This window comes from Bombus terrestris, chromosome 10, assembly GCF_910591885.1.
Source record: "Bombus terrestris chromosome 10, iyBomTerr1.2, whole genome shotgun sequence".
In the NCBI taxonomy this organism is placed as follows: Eukaryota; Metazoa; Arthropoda; class Insecta; order Hymenoptera; family Apidae; genus Bombus; species Bombus terrestris.
The window spans coordinates 12,324,421-12,346,052 of record NC_063278.1 but is presented as its reverse complement, the minus strand read 5'-3'; positions in this window follow the sequence as shown (position 1 = coordinate 12,346,052).

Sequence of the window (21,632 nt, the reverse complement as noted above, 5' to 3'; positions counted from 1 at the left end):
AACGTTATATACTATTACGATATAACGTATAACGTTATATACTACTATGATATAACGTATAACGTTATATAGTATTACGATATAACGTATAACGTTATATACTATTACGATATAACGTATAACGTTATATAGTATTACGATATAACGTATAACGTTATATGCTATTACGATATAACGTATAACGTTATATAGTATTACGATATAACGTATAACGTTATATACTATTACGATATAACGTATAGCGTTATATGTTATTACGATATAACATATAACGTTATATACTATTACGATATAACGTATAACGTTATATATTATTACGATATAACATATAACGTTATATACTATTTCGATATAACGTATAACGTTATATGCTATTATGATATAGCTAATAACGTTATATAGTATTACGATATAACCTTTAACGTTATATACTATTACGATATAACGTATAACGTTATATGCTATTACGATATAACGTATAACGTTATATGCTATTACGATATAACGTATAACGTTATATGCTATTACGATATAACGTATAACGTTATATGCTATTACGATATAACGTATAACGTTATATGCTATTACGATATAACGTATAACGTTATATGCTATTACGATATAACGTATAACGTTATATGCTATTATGATATATCCAATAACGTTATATAGTATTACGATATAACGTATAACGTTATATGCTATTGCGATATAACGTATAACGTTATATACTATTACGATAAAGCGTATAACGTTATATACTACTATGATATAACATATAACGTTATATAGTATTACGATATAACGTATAACGTTATATGCTATTACGATATAACGTATAACGTTATATGCTATTACGATATAACGTATAACGTTATATAGTATTACGATATAACGTATAACGTTATAAAGTATTACGATATAACATATAACGTTATATACTATTACGATATAACGTATAACGTTATATGCTATTACGATATAACGTATAACGTTATATGCTATTACGATATAACGTATAACGTTATATAGTATTACGTTATAACGTATAACGTTATATACTATTACGATATAACGTATAGCGTTATATGTTATTGCGATATAACATATAACGTTATATACTATTACGATATAACGTATAACGTTATATAGTATTACGATATAACATATAACGTTATATACTATTACGATATAACGTATAACGTTATATGCTATTATGATATAGCTGATAACGTTATATAGTATTGCGATATAACGTGTAACGTTATATACTATTACGATATAACATATAACGTTATATAGTATTACGATATAACGTATAACGTTATATGCTACTAAGATATAACGTATAACGTTATATAGTATTACGATATAACGTATAACGTTATATGCTATTACGATATAACGTATAACGTTATGTACTATTACGATATAACGTATAACGTTATATGCTATTGTGATATAGCTAATAACGTTATATAGTATTACGATATAACGTATAACGTTATATGCTATTACGATATAACCTATAACGTTATATAGTATTACGATATAACGTATAACGTTATATGCTATTACGATATAACGTATAACGTTATATGCTATTACGATATAACGTATAACGTTATATGCTATTACGATATAACGTATAACGTTATATGCTATTACGATATAACGTATAACGTTATATGCTATTACGATATAACATATAACGTTATATACTATTACGATATAACGTATAACGTTATATACTATTACGATATAACATATAACGTTATATACTATTACGATATAACGTATAACGTTATATAGTATTACGATATAACGTATAACGTTATATACTACTACGATATAACGTATAACGTTATATACTATTACGATATAACGTATAACGTTATATACTACTATGATATAACGTATAACGTTATATACTATTACGATATAACGTATAACGTTATATGCTATTACGATATAACGTATAACGTTATATGCTATTACGATATAACGTATAACGTTATATGCTATTACGATATAACGTATATCGTTATATGCTATTACGATATAACATATAACGTTATATACTATTACGATATAACGTATAACGTTATATAGTATTACGATATAACGTATAACGTTATATACTACTACGATATAACGTATAACGTTATATACTATTACGATATAACGTATAACGTTATATACTACTATGATATAACGTATAACGTTATATACTATTACGATATAACGTATAACGTTATATATTATTACGATATAACATATAACGTTATATACTATTTCGATATAACGTATAACGTTATATGCTATTATGATATCGCTAATAACGTTATATAGTATTACGATATAACCTTTAACGTTATATACTATTACGATATAACGTATAACGTTATATGCTATTACGATATAACGTATAACGTTATATGCTATTACGATATAACGTATAACGTTATATGCTATTACGATATAACGTATAACGTTATATGCTATTATGATATATCCAATAACGTTATATAGTATTACGATATAACGTATAACGTTATATGCTATTGCGATATAACGTATAACGTTATATACTATTACGATAAAGCGTATAACGTTATATACTACTATGATATAACGTATAACGTTATATAGTATTACGATATAACGTATAACGTTATATGCTATTACGATATAACGTATAACGTTATATGCTATTACGATATAACGTATAACGTTATATAGTATTACGATATAACGTATAACGTTATAAAGTATTACGATATAACATATAACGTTATATACTATTACGATATAACGTATAACGTTATATGCTATTACGATATAACGTATAACGTTATATGCTATTACGATATAACGTATAACGTTATATAGTATTACGTTATAACGTATAACGTTATATACTATTACGATATAACGTATAGCGTTATATGTTATTGCGATATAACATATAACGTTATATACTATTACGATATAACGTATAACGTTATATAGTATTACGATATAACATATAACGTTATATACTATTACGATATAACGTATAACGTTATATGCTATTATGATATAGCTGATAACGTTATATAGTATTGCGATATAACGTGTAACGTTATATACTATTACGATATAACATATAACGTTATATAGTATTACGATATAACGTATAACGTTATATGCTACTAAGATATAACGTATAACGTTATATAGTATTACGATATAACGTATAACGTTATATGCTATTACGATATAACGTATAACGTTATGTACTATAACGATATAACGTATAACGTTATATGCTATTGTGATATAGCTAATAACGTTATATAGTATTACGATATAACGTATAACGTTATATGCTATTACGATATAACCTATAACGTTATATAGTATTACGATATAACGTATAACGTTATATGCTATTACGATATAACGTATAACGTTATATGCTATTACGATATAACGTATAACGTTATATGCTATTACGATATAACGTATAACGTTATATGCTATTACGATATAACGTATAACGTTATATGCTATTACGATATAACGTATAACGTTATATGCTATTACGATATAACATATAACGTTATATACTATTACGATATAACGTATAACGTTATATACTATTACGATATAACATATAACGTTATATACTATTACGATATAACGTATAACGTTATATAGTATTACGATATAACGTATAACGTTATATACTACTACGATATAACGTATAACGTTATATACTATTACGATGTAACGTATAACGTTATATACTACTATGATATAACGTATAACGTTATATACTATTACGATATAACGTATAACGTTATATGCTATTACGATATAACGTATAACGTTATATGCTATTACGATATAACGTATAACGTTATATGCTATTACGATATAACGTATATCGTTATATGCTATTACGATATAACATATAACGTTATATACTATTACGATATAACGTATAACGTTATATAGTATTACGATATAACGTATAACGTTATATACTACTACGATATAACGTATAACGTTATATACTATTACGATATAACGTATAACGTTATATACTACTATGATATAACGTATAACGTTATATACTATTACGATATAACGTATAGCGTTATATGTTATTGCGATATAACATATAACGTTATATACTATTACGATATAACGTATAACGTTATATAGTATTACGATATAACATATAACGTTATATACTATTACGATATAACGTATAACGTTATATGCTATTATGATATAGCTGATAACGTTATATAGTATTGCGATATAACGTATAACGTTATATGCTATTGTGATATAGCTAATAACGTTATATAGTATTACGATATAACGTATAACGTTATATGCTATTACGATATAACCTATAACGTTATATAGTATTACGATATAACGTATAACGTTATATGCTATTACGATATAACGTATAACGTTATATGCTATTACGATATAACGTATAACGTTATATGCTATTACGATATAACGTATAACGTTATATGCTATTACGATATAACGTATAACGTTATATGCTATTACGATATAACGTATAACGTTATATGCTATTACGATATAACGTATAACGTTATATGCTATTACGATATAACATATAACGTTATATACTATTACGATATAACGTATAACGTTATATACTATTACGATATAACATATAACGTTATATACTATTACGATATAACGTATAACGTTATATAGTATTACGATATAACGTATAACGTTATATACTACTACGATATAACGTATAACGTTATATACTATTACGATATAACGTATAACGTTATATACTACTATGATATAACGTATAACGTTATATACTATTACGATATAACGTATAACGTTATATGCTATTACGATATAACGTATAACGTTATATGCTATTACGATATAACGTATAACGTTATATGCTATTACGATATAACGTATATCGTTATATGCTATTACGATATAACATATAACGTTATATACTATTACGATATAACGTATAACGTTATATAGTATTACGATATAACGTATAACGTTATATACTACTACGATATAACGTATAACGTTATATACTATTACGATATAACGTATAACGTTATATACTACTATGATATAACGTATAACGTTATATACTATTACGATATAACGTATAACGTTATATATTATTACGATATAACATATAACGTTATATACTATTTCGATATAACGTATAACGTTATATGCTATTATGATATCGCTAATAACGTTATATAGTATTACGATATAACCTTTAACGTTATATACTATTACGATATAACGTATAACGTTATATGCTATTACGATATAACGTATAACGTTATATGCTATTACGATATAACGTATAACGTTATATGCTATTACGATATAACGTATAACGTTATATGCTATTATGATATATCCAATAACGTTATATAGTATTAAGATATAACGTATAACGTTATATGCTATTGCGATATAACGTATAACGTTATATACTATTACGATAAAGCGTATAACGTTATATACTACTATGATATAACGTATAACGTTATATAGTATTACGATATAACGTATAACGTTATATGCTATTACGATATAACGTATAACGTTATATGCTATTACGATATAACGTATAACGTTATATAGTATTACGATATAACGTATAACGTTATAAAGTATTACGATATAACATATAACGTTATATACTATTACGATATAACGTATAACGTTATATGCTATTACGATATAACGTATAACGTTATATGCTATTACGATATAACGTATAACGTTATATAGTATTACGTTATAACGTATAACGTTATATACTATTACGATATAACGTATAACGTTATATGTTATTGCGATATAACATATAACGTTATATACTATTACGATATAACGTATAACGTTATATAGTATTACGATATAACATATAACGTTATATACTATTACGATATAACGTATAACGTTATATGCTATTATGATATAGCTGATAACGTTATATAGTATTGCGATATAACGTGTAACGTTATATACTATTACGATATAACATATAACGTTATATAGTATTACGATATAACGTATAACGTTATATGCTACTAAGATATAACGTATAACGTTATATAGTATTACGATATAACGTATAACGTTATATGCTATTACGATATAACGTATAACGTTATGTACTATAACGATATAACGTATAACGTTATATGCTATTGTGATATAGCTAATAACGTTATATAGTATTACGATATAACGTATAACGTTATATGCTATTACGATATAACCTATAACGTTATATAGTATTACGATATAACGTATAACGTTATATGCTATTACGATATAACGTATAACGTTATATGCTATTACGATATAACGTATAACGTTATATGCTATTACGATATAACGTATAACGTTATATGCTATTACGATATAACGTATAACGTTATATGCTATTACGATATAACGTATAACGTTATATGCTATTACGATATAACGTATAACGTTATATACTATTACGATATAACGTATAACGTTATATACTATTACGATATAACATATAACGTTATATACTATTACGATATAACGTATAACGTTATATAATATTACGATATAACGTATAACGTTATATACTACTACGATATAACGTATAACGTTATATACTATTACGATGTAACGTATAACGTTATATACTACTATGATATAACGTATAACGTTATATACTATTACGATATAACGTATAACGTTATATGCTATTACGATATAACGTATAACGTTATATGCTATTACGATATAACGTATAACGTTATATGCTATTACGATATAACGTATATCGTTATATGCTATTACGATATAACATATAACGTTATATACTATTACGATATAACGTATAACGTTATATAGTATTACGATATAACGTATAACGTTATATACTACTACGATATAACGTATAACGTTATATACTATTACGATATAACGTATAACGTTATATACTACTATGATATAACGTATAACGTTATATACTATTACGATATAACGTATAACGTTATATGCTATTACGATATAACGTATAACGTTATATGCTATTACGATATAACGTATAACGTTATATGCTATTACGATATAACGTATAACGTTATATGCTATTACGATATAAGATATAACGTTATATACCATTACGATATAACGTATAACGTTATATACTATTACGATATAACGTATAACGTTATATAATACTATGATATAACGTATAACGTTATATAGTATTACGATATAACGTATAACGTTATATGCTATTACGATATAACGTATAACGTTATATGCTATTACGATATAACGTATAGCGTTATATACTATTACGATATAACGTATAGCGTTATATACTATTACGATATAACGTATAGGGTTATATAGTATTACGATATAACATATAACGTTATATACTAGTACGATATAACGTATAACGTTATATACTATTACGATATAACGTATAACGTTATATACTATTACGATATAACGTATAACGTTATATGCTATTACCATATAACATATAACGTTATATACTATTACGATATAACGTATAACGTTATATGCTATTATGATATAGCTAATAACGTTATATAGTATTACGATATAACCTTTAACGTTATATACTATTACGATATAACGTATAACGTTATATACTATTACGATATAACGTATAGCGTTATATGTTATTACGATATAACATATAACGTTATATACTATTACGATATAACGTATAACGTTATATAGTATTACGATATAACATATAACGTTATATAGTATTACGATATAACCTTTAACGTTATATACTATTACGATATAACGTATAACGTTATATGCTATTACGATATAACGTATAACGTTATATAGTATTACGATATAACGTATAACGTTATATGCTATTACGATATAACGTATAACGTTATATGCTATTACGATATAACGTATAACGTTATATGCTATTACGATATAACGTATAACGTTATATGCTATTACGATATAACATATAACGTTATATACTATTACGATATAACGTATAACGTTATATGCTACTACGATATAACGTATAACGTTATATACTACTATGATATAACGTATAACGTTATATAGTATTACGATATAACGTATAACGTTATATGCTACTACGATATAACGTATAACGTTATATGCTATTACGATATAACGTATAACGTTATATGCTATTACGATATAACGTATAACGTTATATACTATTACGATATAACGTATAACGTTATATGCTATTACGATATAACATATAACGTTATATACTAGTACGATATAACGTATAACGTTATATACTACTATGATATAACGTATAACGTTATATACTATTACGATATAACGTATAACGTTATATGCTATTACGATATAACATATAACGTTATATACTATTACGATATAACGTATAACGATATATAATACTATGATATAACGTATAACGTTATATAGTATTACGATATAACGTATAACGTTATATGCTATTACGATATAACGTATAACGTTATATACTATTACGATATAACGTATAACGTTATATGCTATTACGATATAACGTATAACGTTATATACTATTACGATATAACGTATAACGATATATAATACTATGATATAACGTATAACGTTATATAGTATTACGATATAACGTATAACGTTATATGCTATTACGATATAACGTATAACGTTATATGCTATTACGATATAACGTATAACGTTATATACTATTACGATATAACATATAACGTTATATACTATTACGATATAACGTATAACGTTATATAGTATTACGATATAACGTATATCGTTATATACTATTACGATATAACGTATAACGTTATATACTATTACGATATAACGTATAACGTTATATACTACTATGATATAACGTATAACGTTATATACTATTACGATATAACGTATAACGTTATATGCTACTACGATATAACGTATAACGTTATATGCTATTACGATATAACGTATAACGTTATATGCTATTACGATATAACGTATAACGTTATATGCTATTACGATATAACATATAACGTTATATACTATTACGATATAACGTATAACGTTATATAGTATTACGATATAACGTATAACGTTATATACTACTACGATATAACGTATAACGTTATATACTATTACGATATAACGTATAACGTTATATACTATTACGATATAACGTATAACGTTATATACTACTATGATATAACGTGTAACGTTATATACAATTACGATATAACGTATAACGTTATATGCTATTACGATATAACGTATAACGTTATATGCTATTACGATATAACGTATAACGTTATATGCTATTACGATATAACGTATAACGTTATATGCTATTACGATATAACATATAACGTTATATACTATTACGATATAACGTATAACGTTATATACTATTACGATATAACGTATAACGTTATATAATACTATGATATAACGTATAACGTTATATAGTATTACGATATAACGTATAACGTTATATGCTATTACGATATAACGTATAACGTTATATGCTATTACGATATAACGTATAACGTTATATACTACTATGATATAACGTATAACGTTATATAGTATTACGATATAACGTATAACGTTATATGCTACTACGATATAACGTATAACGTTATATGCTATTACGATATAACGTATAACGTTATATGCTATTACGATATAACGTATAACGTTATATGCTATTACGATATAACGTATAACGTTATATGCTATTACGATATAACGTATAACGTTATATGCTATTACGATATAACATATAACGTTATATACTATTACGATATAACGTATAACGTTATATGCTACTACGATATAACGTATAACGTTATATACTACTATGATATAACGTATAACGTTATATAGTATTACGATATAACGTATAACGTTATATGCTACTACGATATAACGTATAACGTTATATGCTATTACGATATAACGTATAACGTTATATGCTATTACGATATAACGTATAACGTTATATACTATTACGATATAACGTATAACGTTATATGCTATTACGATATAACATATAACGTTATATACTAGTACGATATAACGTATACCGTTATATACTACTATGATATAACGTATAACGTTATATACTATTACGATATAACGTATAACGTTATATGCTATTACGATATAACGTATAACGTTATATGCTATTACGATATAACGTATAACGTTATATAGTATTACGATATAACGTATAACGTTATATACTATTACGATATAACGTATAACGTTATATACTATTACGATATAACGTATAACGTTATATACTACTATGATATAACGTATAACGTTATATACTATTACGATATAACGTATAACGTTATATGCTACTACGATATAACGTATAACGTTATATGCTATTACGATATAACGTATAACGTTATATGCTATTACGATATAACGTATAACGTTATATGCTATTACGATATAACATATGACGTTATATACTATTACGATATAACGTATAACGTTATATAGTATTACGATATAACGTATAACGTTATATACTACTACGATATAACGTATAACGTTATATACTATTACGATATAACGTATAACGTTATATACTACTAGGATATAACGTATAACGTTATATACAATTACGATATAACGTATAACGTTATATGCTATTACGATATAACGTATAACGTTATATGCTATTACGATATAACGTATAACGTTATATGCTATTACGATATAACGTATAACGTTATATGCTATTACGATATAACATATAACGTTATATACTATTACGATATAACGTATAACGTTATATACTATTACGATATAACGTATAACGTTATATAATACTATGATATAACGTATAACGTTATATAGTATTACGATATAACGTATAACGTTATATGCTATTACGATATAACGTATAACGTTATATGCTATTACGATATAACGTATAGCGTTATATACTATTACGATATAACGTATAGCGTTATATGTTATTACGATATAACATATAACGTTATATACTATTACGATATAACGTATAACGTTATATAGTATTACGATATAACGTATATCGTTATATACTATTACGATATAACGTATAGCGTTATATGTTATTACGATATAACATATAACGTTATATAGTATTACGATATAACATATAACGTTATATAGTATTACGATATAACATATAACGTTATATACTAGTACGATATAACGTATAACGTTATATACTATTACGATATAACGTATAACGTTATATACTATTACGATATAACGTATAACGTTATATGCTATTACGATATAACATATAACGTTATATACTATTACGATATAACGTATAACGATATATAATACTATGATATAACGTATAACGTTATATAGTATTACGATATAACGTATAACATTATATGCTATTACGATATAACGTATAACGTTATATAGTATTACGATATAACGTATAACGTTATATGCTACTACGATATAACGTATAACGTTATATGCTATTACGATATAACGTATAGCGTTATATGTTATTACGATATAACGTATAACGTTATATGCTATTACGATATAACGTATAACGTTATATGCTATTACGATATAACGTATAACGTTATATGCTATTACGATATAACGTATAACGATATATGCTATTACGATATATACAGAAACGTTATATGCTATTACGATATAACGTATAACGTTATATGCTATTACGATATATCCAATAACGTTATATAGTATTACGATATAACGTATAACGTTATATGCTATTACGATATAACGTATAACGTTATATAGTATTACGATATAACGTATAGCGTTATATGCTATTACGATATAACGTATAACGTTATATAGTATTACGATATAACGTATAGCGTTGTATGTTATTACGATATAACATATAACGTTATATACTATTACGATATAACGTATAACGTTATATACTATTACGATATAACGTATAACGATATATAATACTATGATATAACGTATAGCGTTATATGTTATTACGATATAACATATAACGTTATATAGTATTACGATATAACATATAACGTTATATAGTATTACGATATAACATATAACGTTATATACTATTACGATATAACGTATAGCGTTATATGTTATTACGATATAACATATAACGTTATATAGTATTACGATATAACGTATAACGTTATATGCTATTACGATATAACGTATAGCGTTATATACTATTACGATATAACGTATAGCGTTATATGTTATTACGATATAACATATAACGTTATATACTATTACGATATAACGTATAACGTTATATAGTATTACGATATAACGTATATCGTTATATACTATTACGATATAACGTATAGCGTTATATGTTATTACGATATAACATATAACGTTATATAGTATTACGATATAACATATAACGTTATATAGTATTACGATATAACATATAACGTTATATACTAGTACGATATAACGTATAACGTTATATACTATTACGATATAACGTATAACGTTATATACTATTACGATATAACGTATAACGTTATATGCTATTACGATATAACATATAACGTTATATACTATTACGATATAACGTATAACGATATATAATACTATGATATAACGTATAACGTTATATAGTATTACGATATAACGTATAACATTATATGCTATTACGATATAACGTATAACGTTATATAGTATTACGATATAACGTATAACGTTATATGCTACTACGATATAACGTATAGCGTTATATGTTATTACGATATAACGTATAACGTTATATGCTACTACGATATAACGTATAACGTTATATGCTATTACGATATAACGTATAACGTTATATGCTATTACGATATAACGTATAACGTTATATACTATTACGATATAACGTATAACGTTATATGCTATTACGATATAACGTATAACGTTATATAGTATTACGATATAACGTATAACGTTATATGCTATTACGATATAACGTATAACGTTATATGCTATTACGATATAACGTATAACGTTATATGCTATTACGATATAACGTATAACGTTATATGCTATTACGATATAACGTATAACGTTATATAGTATTACGATATAACGTATAGCGTTGTATGTTATTACGATATAACATATAACGTTATATACTATTACGATATAACGTATAACGTTATATACTATTACGATATAACGTATAACGATATATAATACTATGATATAACGTATAACGTTATATAGTATTACGATATAACGTATAACGTTATATGCTATTACGATATAACGTATAACGTTATATGCTATTACGATATAACGTATAACGTTATATGCTATTACGATATAACGTATAACGTTATATACTATTACGATATAACGTATAACGTTATATAGTATTACGATATAACGTATATCGTTATATACTATTACGATATAACGTATAGCGTTATATGTTATTACGATATAACATATAACGTTATATAGTATTACGATATAACGTATAACGTTATATAGTATTACGATATAACATATAACGTTATATACTATTACGATATAACGTATAACGTTATATGCTATTATGATATAGCTAATAACGTTATATAGTATTAGGATATAACGTTTAACGTTATATACTATTACGATATAACGTATAACATTATATGCTATTACGATATAACGTATAACGTTATATGCTATTACGATATAACGTATAACGTTATATAGTATTACGATATAACGTATAACGTTATATACTATTACGATATAACGTATAGCGTTATATGTTATTACGATATAACATATAACGTTATATACTATTACGATATAACGTATAACGTTATATAGTATTACGATATAACGTATCACGTTATATACTATTACGATATAACGCATAGCGTTATATACTATTACGATATAACGTATAACGTTATATACTACTATGATATAACGTATAACGTTATATACTATTACGATATAACGTATAACGTTATATGCTACTACGATATAACGTATAACGTTATATGCTATTACGATATAACGTATAACGTTATATACTACTATGATATAACGTATAACGTTATATAGTATTACGATATAACGTATAACGTTATATGCTATTACGATATAACGTATAACGTTATATGCTATTACGATATAACGTATAACGTTATATGCTATTACGATATAACGTATAACGTTATATGCTATTACGATATAACATATAACGTTATATACTATTACGACATAACGTATAACGTTATATGCTACTACGATATAACGTATAACGTTATATACTATTACGATATAACGTATAACGTTATATACTATTACGATATAACGTATAACGTTATATAATACTATGATATAACGTATAACGTTATATAGTATTACGATATAACGTATAACGTTATATGCTATTACGATATAACGTATAACGTTATATGCTATTACGATATAACGTATAACGTTATATGCTATTACGATATAACGTATATCGTTATATGCTATTACGATATAACATATAACGTTATATACTATTACGATATAACGTATAACGTTATATAGTATTACGATATAACGTATAACGTTATATACTACTACGATATAACGTATAACGTTATATACTATTACGATATAACGTATAACGTTATATACTACTATGATATAACGTATAACGTTATATACTATTACGATATAACGTATAACGTTATATATTATTACGATATAACATATAACGTTATATACTATTTCGATATAACGTATAACGTTATATGCTATTATGATATCGCTAATAACGTTATATAGTATTACGATATAACCTTTAACGTTATATACTATTACGATATAACGTATAACGTTATATGCTATTACGATATAACGTATAACGTTATATGCTATTACGATATAACGTATAACGTTATATGCTATTACGATATAACGTATAACGTTATATGCTATTATGATATATCCAATAACGTTATATAGTATTACGATATAACGTATAACGTTATATGCTATTGCGATATAACGTATAACGTTATATACTATTACGATAAAGCGTATAACGTTATATACTACTATGATATAACGTATAACGTTATATAGTATTACGATATAACGTATAACGTTATATGCTATTACGATATAACGTATAACGTTATATGCTATTACGATATAACGTATAACGTTATATAGTATTACGATATAACGTATAACGTTATAAAGTATTACGATATAACATATAACGTTATATACTATTACGATATAACGTATAACGTTATATGCTATTACGATATAACGTATAACGTAATATGCTATTACGATATAACGTATAACGTTATATAGTATTACGTTATAACGTATAACGTTATATACTATTACGATATAACGTATAGCGTTATATGTTATTGCGATATAACATATAACGTTATATACTATTACGATATAACGTATAACGTTATATAGTATTACGATATAACATATAACGTTATATACTATTACGATATAACGTATAACGTTATATGCTATTATGATATAGCTGATAACGTTATATAGTATTGCGATATAACGTGTAACGTTATATACTATTACGATATAACATATAACGTTATATAGTATTACGATATAACGTATAACGTTATATAGTATTACGATATAACGTATAACGTTATATACTACTACGATATAACGTATAACGTTATATACTATTACGATATAACGTATAACGTTATATACTACTATGATATAACGTATAACGTTATATGCTATTTCGATATAACGTATAACGTTATATGCTATTATGATATCGCTAATAACGTTATATAGTATTACGATATAACCTTTAACGTTATATACTATTACGATATAACGTATAACGTTATATGCTATTACGATATAACGTATAACGTTATATGCTATTACGATATAACGTATAACGTTATATGCTATTACGATATAACGTATAACGTTATATGCTATTATGATATATCCAATAACGTTATATAGTATTACGATATAACGTATAACGTTATATGCTATTGCGATATAACGTATAACGTTATATACTATTACGATAAAGCGTATAACGTTATATACTACTATGATATAACGTATAACGTTATATGCTATTACGATATAACGTATAACGTTATATGCTATTACGATATAACGTATAACGTTATATACTACTATGATATAACGTATAACGTTATATAGTATTACGATATAACGTATAACGTTATATGCGACTACGATATAACGTATAACGTTATATAGTATTACGATATAACGTATAACGTTATATGCTATTACGATATAACGTATAACGTTATATGCTATTACGATATAACGTATAACGTTATATGCTATTACGATATAACGTATAACGTTATATAGTATTACGTTATAACGTATAACGTTATATACTATTACGATATAACGTATAACGTTATATGCTACTACGATATAACGTATAACGTTATATACTACTATGATATAACGTATAACGTTATATAGTATTACGATATAACGTATAACGTTATATGCGACTACGATATAACGTATAACGTTATATGCTATTACGATATAACGTATAACGTTATATGCTATTACGATATAACGTATAACGTTATATGCTATTACGATATAACGTATAACGTTATATGCTATTACGATATAACGTATATCGTTATATGCTATTACGATATAACATATAACGTTATATACTATTACGATATAACGTATAACGTTATATAGTATTACGATATAACGTATAACGTTATATACTACTACGATATAACGTATAACGTTATATACTATTACGATATAACGTATAACGTTATATACTACTATGATATAACGTATAACGTTATATACTATTACGATATAACGTATAACGTTATATATTATTACGATATAACATATAACGTTATATACTATTTCGATATAACGTATAACGTTATATGCTATTATGATATCGCTAATAACGTTATATAGTATTACGATATAACCTTTAACGTTATATACTATTACGATATAACGTATAACGTTATATGCTATTACGATATAACGTATAACGTTATATGCTATTACGATATAACGTATAACGTTATATGCTATTACGATATAACGTATAACGTTATATGCTATTATGATATATCCAATAACGTTATATAGTATTACGATATAACGTATAACGTTATATGCTATTGCGATATAACGTATAACGTTATATACTATTACGATAAAGCGTATAACGTTATATACTACTATGATATAACGTATAACGTTATATAGTATTACGATATAACGTATAACGTTATATGCTATTACGATATAACGTATAACGTTATATGCTATTACGATATAACGTATAACGTTATATAGTATTACGATATAACGTATAACGTTATAAAGTATTACGATATAACATATAACGTTATATACTATTACGATATAACGTATAACGTTATATGCTATTACGATATAACGTATAACGTTATATGCTATTACGATATAACGTATAACGTTATATAGTATTACGTTATAACGTATAACGTTATATACTATTACGATATAACGTATAGCGTTATATGTTATTGCGATATAACATATAACGTTATATACTATTACGATATAACGTATAACGTTATATAGTATTACGATATAACATATAACGTTATATACTATTACGATATAACGTATAACGTTATATGCTATTATGATATAGCTGATAACGTTATATAGTATTGCGATATAACGTGTAACGTTATATACTATTACGATATAACATATAACGTTATATAGTATTACGATATAACGTATAACGTTATATGCTACTAAGATATAACGTATAACGTTATATAGTATTACGATATAACGTATAACGTTATATGCTATTACGATATAACGTATAACGTTATGTACTATAACGATATAACGTATAACGTTATATGCTATTGTGATATAGCTAATAACGTTATATAGTATTACGATATAACGTATAACGTTATATGCTATTACGATATAACCTATAACGTTATATAGTATTACGATATAACGTATAACGTTATATGCTATTACGATATAACGTATAACGTTATATGCTATTACGATATAACGTATAACGTTATATGCTATTACGATATAACGTATAACGTTATATGCTATTACGATATAACGTATAACGTTATATGCTATTACGATATAACATATAACTTTATATACTATTACGATATAACGTATAACGTTATATACTATTACGATATAACATATAACGTTATATACTATTACGATATAACGTATAACGTTATATAGTATTACGATATAACGTATAACGTTATATACTACTACGATATAACGTATAACGTTATATACTATTACGATATAACGTATAACGTTATATACTACTATGATATAACGTATAACGTTATATACTATTACGATATAACGTATAACGTTATATGCTATTACGATATAACGTATAACGTTATATGCTATTACGATATAACGTATAACGTTATATGCTATTACGATATAACGTATATCGTTATATGCTATTACGATATAACATATAACGTTATATACTATTACGATATAACGTATAACGTTATATAGTATTACGATATAACGTATAACGTTATATACTACTACGATATAACGTATAACGTTATATACTATTACGATATAACGTATAACGTTATATACTACTATGATATAACGTATAACGTTATATACTATTACGATATAACGTATAACGTTATATGCTATTACGATATAACGTATAACGTTATATGCTATTACGATATAACGTATAACGTTATATGCTATTACGATATAACGTATAACGTTATATGCTATTACGATATAAGATATAACGTTATATACCATTACGATATAACGTATAACGTTATATACTATTACGATATAACGTATAACGTTATATAATACTATGATATAACGTATAACGTTATATAGTATTACGATATAACGTATAACGTTATATGCTATTACGATATAACGTATAACGTTATATGCTATTACGATATAACGTATAGCGTTATATACTATTACGATATAACGTATAGCGTTATATACTATTACGATATAACGTATAGGGTTATATAGTATTACGATATAACATATAACGTTATATACTAGTACGATATAACGTATAACGTTATATACTATTACGATATAACGTATAACGTTATATACTATTACGATATAACGTATAACGTTATATGCTATTACCATATAACATATAACGTTATATACTATTACGATATAACGTATAACGTTATATGCTATTATGATATAGCTAATAACGTTATATAGTATTACGATATAACCTTTAACGTTATATACTATTACGATATAACGTATAACGTTATATACTATTACGATATAACGTATAGCGTTATATGTTATTACGATATAACATATAACGTTATATACTATTACGATATAACGTATAACGTTATATAGTATTACGATATAACATATAACGTTATATAGTATTACGATATAACCTTTAACGTTATATACTATTACGATATAACGTATAACGTTATATGCTATTACGATATAACGTATAACGTTATATAGTATTACGATATAACGTATAACGTTATATGCTATTACGATATAACGTATAACGTTATATGCTATTACGATATAACGTATAACGTTATATGCTATTACGATATAACGTATAACGTTATATGCTATTACGATATAACATATAACGTTATATACTATTACGATATAACGTATAACGTTATATGCTACTACGATATAACGTATAACGTTATATACTACTATGATATAACGTATAACGTTATATAGTATTACGATATAACGTATAACGTTATATGCTACTACGATATAACGTATAACGTTATATGCTATTACGATATAACGTATAACGTTATATGCTATTACGATATAACGTATAACGTTATATACTATTACGATATAACGTATAACGTTATATGCTATTACGATATAACATATAACGTTATATACTAGTACGATATAACGTATAACGTTATATACTACTATGATATAACGTATAACGTTATATACTATTACGATATAACGTATAACGTTATATGCTATTACGATATAACATATAACGTTATATACTATTACGATATAACGTATAACGATATATAATACTATGATATAACGTATAACGTTATATAGTATTACGATATAACGTATAACGTTATATGCTATTACGATATAACGTATAACGTTATATACTATTACGATATAACGTATAACGTTATATGCTATTACGATATAACGTATAACGTTATATGCTATTACGATATAACGTATAACGTTATATACTATTACGATATAACGTATAACGTTATATACTATTACGATATAACGTATAACGTTATATGCTATTACGATATAACATATAACGTTATATACTATTACGATATAACGTATAACGATATATAATACTATGATATAACGTATAACGTTATATAGTATTACGATATAACGTATAACGTTATATGGTATTACGATATAACGTATAACGTTATATGCTATTACGATATAACGTATAACGTTATATACTATTACGATATAACATATAACGTTATATACTATTACGATATAACGTATAACGTTATATAGTATTACGATATAACGTATATCGTTATATACTATTACGATATAACGTATAACGTTATATACTATTACGATATAACGTATAACGTTATATACTACTATGATATAACGTATAACGTTATATACTATTACGATATAACGTATAACGTTATATGCTACTACGATATAACGTATAACGTTATATGCTATTACGATATAACGTATAACGTTATATGCTATTACGATATAACGTATAACGTTATATGCTATTACGATATAACATATAACGTTATATACTATTACGATATAACGTATAACGTTATATAGTATTACGATATAACGTATAACGTTATATACTACTACGATATAACGTATAACGTTATATACTATTACGATATAACGTATAACGTTATATACTATTACGATATAACGTATAACGTTATATACTACTATGATATAACGTGTAACGTTATATACAATTACGATATAACGTATAACGTTATATGCTATTACGATATAACGTATAACGTTATATGCTATTACGATATAACGTATAACGTTATATGCTATTACGATATAACGTATAACGTTATATGCTATTACGATATAACATATAACGTTATATACTATTACGATATAACGTATAACGTTATATACTATTACGATATAACGTATAACGTTATATAATACTATGATATAACGTATAACGTTATATAGTATTACGATATAACGTATAACGTTATATGCTATTACGATATAACGTATAACGTTATATGCTATTACGATATAACGTATAACGTTATATACTACTATGATATAACGTATAACGTTATATAGTATTACGATATAACGTATAACGTTATATGCTACTACGATATAACGTATAACGTTATATGCTATTACGATATAACGTATAA